The sequence below is a fragment of the Hylobates moloch genome, unplaced genomic scaffold (genome assembly GCF_009828535.3).
Source record: "Hylobates moloch isolate HMO894 unplaced genomic scaffold, HMol_V3 SCAFFOLD_1, whole genome shotgun sequence".
NCBI classification, from domain to species: Eukaryota; Metazoa; Chordata; class Mammalia; order Primates; family Hylobatidae; genus Hylobates; species Hylobates moloch.
In genome coordinates this window covers 49,415,938-49,421,527 of record NW_026652276.1, presented here as the reverse complement: position 1 = coordinate 49,421,527, position 5,590 = coordinate 49,415,938, and the positions used below count along the sequence as shown (strand labels likewise).

Here is a 5,590-nt window from a genome sequence, read left to right as displayed (position 1 = left end):
CTTGCATTGGATGAAGCAGGTTCAGAGAGACCTAGTGACAGCTAGCTCCGTCAAGGTGCAGACAGAGAGATCATTGAAGTAGATTTTCATGCAAAAAAAAAAAAAAAAAAATGTTGAAGCCTTTGGACTTTGGCAGTCTGTCCGAACTGCAGGTCACTCAGCCTACAGTTGGGATGAATTTCAAAACACCAGTTGGAGCCGGTTGAATCTTTCTGCTATGCTGTAATATTTTCAGTAAACCTGGAACAACAACAACAACAAAAACAGAATGGAAGAGAAGCAGCCAAATCTCTTGGTTCACAGAGTAGCTCCTAATACCCCTTGCTGTCTGTCTCAGTGCCCAATGGGAGGACAGTCAAAACAATATTCACACCTGTGATTCATCTCTCTACATGCAGTGTGTGTGAATCTTTATATACTGTATATTAAGGATCTGTCTTTATAGATAAAAACTAAAGTATTGACTTGTTTTGACTTATCAAAGTCCTTAAGAAAATACTAGAAAATCATAGCCATTGTTTCAAATTTTAGCTTTATATTATCACTTGAAATGTGATGAAATGTGGCTGATAGATAATAATTCACTGATACCCTACAGACAATTCCCATCTTCAAATGGACCATTGGATTGAAGAATTAAATAAAACTGAGGGTTTTCCTTTCATGTTTTGTCTAAAGAGCAAAGTAGAAACAACAGTTCATAGGTCTTCATTGAGGATTCGCATGTGAAATAAGTACTCCTAAACATAAAGTGACTTATCAACCAGTTCCATAAATCGTGAACAAAATATTTGTCCCAGGAGACTGTTTTTCCACCACATCTCTTGTAATAAACACAGAGCCAGTTCAGTTAAAATAGTTTAAGGGTGGACGGTTGAGGGCTTGCTGAGTGGCACTCAGTAAGAAAACCCAGCAGAACATTTACTTCTCTCTTCATTCCAGAGCATCAGTGGCCAAGGCTGGCAGATCCCAGAACACTGAACAGACATTTGGTCTCCTATGGCCTGCCAATTTTCACAGTGGGTTCCAACGCTTTGGGTCAAACCAAAATAGACCTGTTAGAAAAATGTTGGTTGGAATACGCTAACAATAAGACAGAATAAATGTAATTGGCCTCATTTTTCTAGGACTTGAGTAATTTTATTATAACATTCTTGAGGGCTGGAAAATCTGAATGTTAGGACACCAAATATCTCCAGAAAACAAGTTTTATATTTCTAATCCTGCATAATAAGCCTGGGGCCACTGCAGGCCTCATTAATAAAAACCTAATGGTATAACAATAATGAGGAGGAAATGCCAATGCCGCACAAATCTGTTGAGACTAAAATATTTCTCACCCCAGCAGGCTTGGTGCATTTGACACTTCATGAAATCAGCCAAAGTGGAACCAAAAACAGCTCCTGGAAGAGGACTATGACATCATCAGGTTGGGAGTCTCCAGGGACAGCGGACCCTTTGGAAAAGGACAGGAAAGTGCGAAATCTATCAGTCTTCATATGAAATTCTCTGTCTCCGTAAAAGCATTTCATATTTACAAGTCACAGGCCTACTCCTAGGGCAGCAAAAAGTGGCAACAGGCAAGCAGACGGAAAAGAGATCATGAGGCATTTCAGAGTGCACTGTCTTTTCATGTATTTCTCAATGCCGTATGTTTGGTTTTATTTTGGCCAAGCATAACAATCTGCTCAAAAAAAAAAAAAAAAAAAATCTGGAGAAAACAAAGGTGCCTTTGCCAATATTATGTTGCTTTTTGACAAGCCCTGAGATTTCTGAGGGGAATTCACACAAATGGGATCAGGTCATTCATTTATGTTGTGTGCAAATATGATTTAAAGATATAACCTTTGCAGAGAGCATGCTTTCCTAAGGGTAGGCACATGGAGGACTAAGGGTAAAGCATTCTTCAAGATCAGTTAATCAGGAAAGGTCCTCTTTGCATTCTGAAATGCCCTTGTTGCAAATATTGGTTATATTGATTAAATTTACACTTAATGGATACAACCTTTAACTTACAGATGAACAAACCCCACAAAAGCAAAAAATCAAAAGCCCTACCTATGATTTCATATTTTCTGTGTAACTGGACTAAAGGATTCCTGCTTGCTTTGGGGCATAAACAATTATGGAATATTTCCAAGTATTATTTAAAATGAGGGCCCATCTACAAATTCTTAGCAATACTTTGGATAATTCTAAAATTCAGTTGGACATTGTCTAATTGTTTTTTATATACATCTTTGCTAGAATTTCAAATTTTAAGTATGTGAATTTAGTTACTTAGCTGTGCTGATCAATTCAAAAACATTACTTTCCTAAATTTTAGACTAGGAAGGTCATAAATTCAACAAATATATCTACACATACAATTATAGATTGTTTTTCATTATAACGTCTTCATCTTAACAGAATTGTCTTTGTGATTATTTTTAGAAAACAGTTTTAATTCATAATTACTCAATAAAAAATTGTGGGAACAATCCAGCATTAATTGTATGTGATCATTTTTATGTACATAAGGACTCTTAAGCTTGACCCCTTGAAGTCTTTTGTACTTAGTCCCACGTCTAAAATTACTTTATATCTAAAGCATTTATATTTTTCTATTCAATTTATATGATGCTAATTTTGGCAATTATAACAAATATTAAAGATTTTGAAATAGAACATGTGAATTGTTCACATACATAGAAATAAAAAATTCATTTCATAAAGCAGGATGCTGGGTGAAAGAGTGCTTTTGATTGAAAGATCACTAGATTAGTAGAGGGCAAGACTTCTAGTCCCTAATTTACCCTTAATAGCCATGTGGTCACATGTAAGTCAGTGAACCCATTTCATTCTCCTCATACTTTTTTAATCTCTAAAATGAGGGTATAATTTAAGCTTTTCATTTTTTTTTTTTTTTGAGACAGAGTTTTGCTCTTGTCACCCAGGCTGGAGTGCAATGGCACGTTCTCGGCTCACTGCAACCTCTGCTTCCTGGGTTCAAGTGATTCTCCTACTTCAGCCTCCCAAGTAGCCAGGATTACAGGTGCCTGCCACCACATCTGGCTAATTTTTTGTATTTTCACCATGTTTGCCAGGTTGGTCTCGAACTCCTGACCTCAGGTGATCCCCTGCCTCGGCCTCTCAAAGTGCTGGGATTACAGGTGTGAGCCACCACGCCCAGCCCAATATCAGTTTTTCTTTTTTAACACAAGGCTAGCACAATCAAAACACTAGCTAGGGAGGAAAAAAAAATAAGGCACTGTTTATGTGTAACAGGCTCTTGTCGCAATCACTGGGCAGACAATAAACAATAAGAATCAATCCTTTTCATATATCCTTTTTGCAGAATACATAAAATCTCACAAATGGCTATCTTCCTTTTTATGGTATTTGGAGAATTGTAGCTAAGTGACAGATATTTTGCTTGGCTGTATAGACCACAAAGGACTGTGTTTGATGATGGTTTCATAAAATTATACCTTAGCTTTTACTTTCTATGTTACATGTTAGATTTAGAGTATGAAAATTAGTAGGGAGGATTATTAACAAAGAACAGGTTAAGAGGAGTAGAATTAAACCTCTTCTAATATCTGTGCACAAGTAGGCTTTTCAGAAACTCTACAACCCTACATAAACCAGATAATTAGAAAAGCACACTCCCAAGGAAGGCGGTTATGCATTGCAGTTTGAATCAGAAGAATAGAGCTATAGCAATCTTCATTCTATGCTAAGATTAAAGAGCCTGGTTTATATTATAGCAGAGTCATTAAGATTTAAAAACTTACACCTTGCCATTCTTCTTACTCACAGATTTTCAAGAGGTAATGTAATGATCCATGAGGTGAGAATCACTGCCTTTTATAATTTTGTTAAACTGCATGAACAAAATTTCCAACAAATAACAGTAATAAAAAGAAACATGTATTAGCACTTAATAAGCCAGGTGCTGTGCAACGTGTGTTACATGCTTTTAATCCATGAACTAGTAAACTGGTACTAGTATCTCTATTGCACATGTCAGGAAACCAAATGGAGTTGATAAACAGTAGAGTCAAAAATTACCCTTCATATATTATATTGCCTCAATCTCACAGACATCTCTGCTACCAAAAGCTATCATATCTAGATATGTGGCATAAGAATGACCTTGGGGCACACTAGAATTCTGTGAGAGAATTCTGGCAGAGAAAACAAATATTTATTCCTACAATAAACCCAGCATTTTACAGGTTTTATTTTTAACTATGAAGTATTGTTTTCTGTATCTTTCATATAAGTGTGCCCAGAATTTATTTCTTCTGGTGGCTTCTTGGTCTCGCTGACTCCAAGAATGAAACCGTGGACCCTCATGGTGAGTGTCACAGTTCTTCAAGATGGTGTGTTCAGAGTTTGTTCCTTCAGATGTTCAGATGTGTCCGGAGTTTCTTCCTTATGGTGAGTCCGTGGCCTTGCTGACTTCAAGAATGAAGCCGCAGACCTTCACAGTGAGTGCGACAGCTCTTAAAGGCAGCACGTCCAGAGTTGTTTGTTCCTCCTGGTGGTTTCGTGGTCTCGCTGATGTCAGGAATGAAGCCACAGACCCTCGCGGTGAGTGTTACAGCTCAGAAAGGTAGTGCGGACCCAAACAGTGAGCAGCAGCAAGATTTATTCCGAAGAGCAAAAGAACAAAGCTTCCCCAACATGGAAGGGGACCAGAGTCGGGTGCTGCTGCTGTGGTGGCCAGCTTTTATTCCCTTATTTGGCCCCACCCACATCCTGCTGATTGGTCCATTTTACAGAGTGCTGATTGGTGCGTTTTTACAGAGTGCTGATTGGTGCATTTACAATCCTTTAGCTAGACACAGAGTGCTGATTGGTGCGTTTATAATCCTTTAGCTACACACAAAAGTTCTTCAAGTCCCCACCCAACCCAGAAGCTCAGCTGGCTTCACCTCTCATAAGGAAATTGAGATTCAAACAAGTTTCAAAGTGCTAAAATTACAATTTCTCATTCTCTGCAACTGGATTTCTACTCATGTGTCTGAATCCCAGGCTCTAAGACTTAACTTGCCATTCTGTGACTTTATGTTCCTGCAATTTACGCAAAGCCACTATCTGTCACATCTCTGGTGTTAACTTCAGACTAAACTTCTTTTTGATTCACAATGACCACACACTTTTCGGTTGAGGTTTTGCTATCAGTTTATTGTACTGGTTAATAGAGAGCTTCTTCCAGAAATTTGAGTAGATGGAAGAGGAAGTAGCACATTCCTAAAAATATGTCACGCCTTTCAAGTCACAATCATCCCTATCATATGGCTGGCAAGGGTGGCTCAGAGTACGTAGAGTTAAGAATTTAAAGTAAATTGTTGTAAGCGATGAAAGCTTCAACTGAAATGTAAAATAATTGGAACATTTTCCAGGCATCCCTGTTATTTATTTGTCTCTCTTTCCTTGCTTGTCTACTTCAAAAGTCATATGGCATGATGACTAGAATTGTCCTGCCAAAGAGTTTGTCAATATAAGATTCCTTTCTTTGTAAACATTCTACCTTGGGGCTTCATTTATAATCAAAAGGAGTACTGTAACCTGTCAAAAAAAAGCTACCTATGACAATATA

The 5,590-nt window shown here is 37.7% G+C and overlaps 1 long non-coding RNA gene across 1 annotated transcript in view; it reads left to right on the top strand.

Annotated features, from left to right (window-relative positions):
- Positions 1 to 2,667, top strand: part of LOC116809497 (uncharacterized) — a 108,277-nt gene extending 105,610 nt beyond the window's left edge. Inside the window, exon 3 of the long non-coding RNA XR_004369863.1 lies at positions 1,346 to 2,667. This is a non-coding gene — a long non-coding RNA (uncharacterized LOC116809497). The remainder of the gene's footprint in view (positions 1 to 1,345) is intronic.
- Positions 2,668 to 5,590: the final 2,923 nt, after the last annotated feature.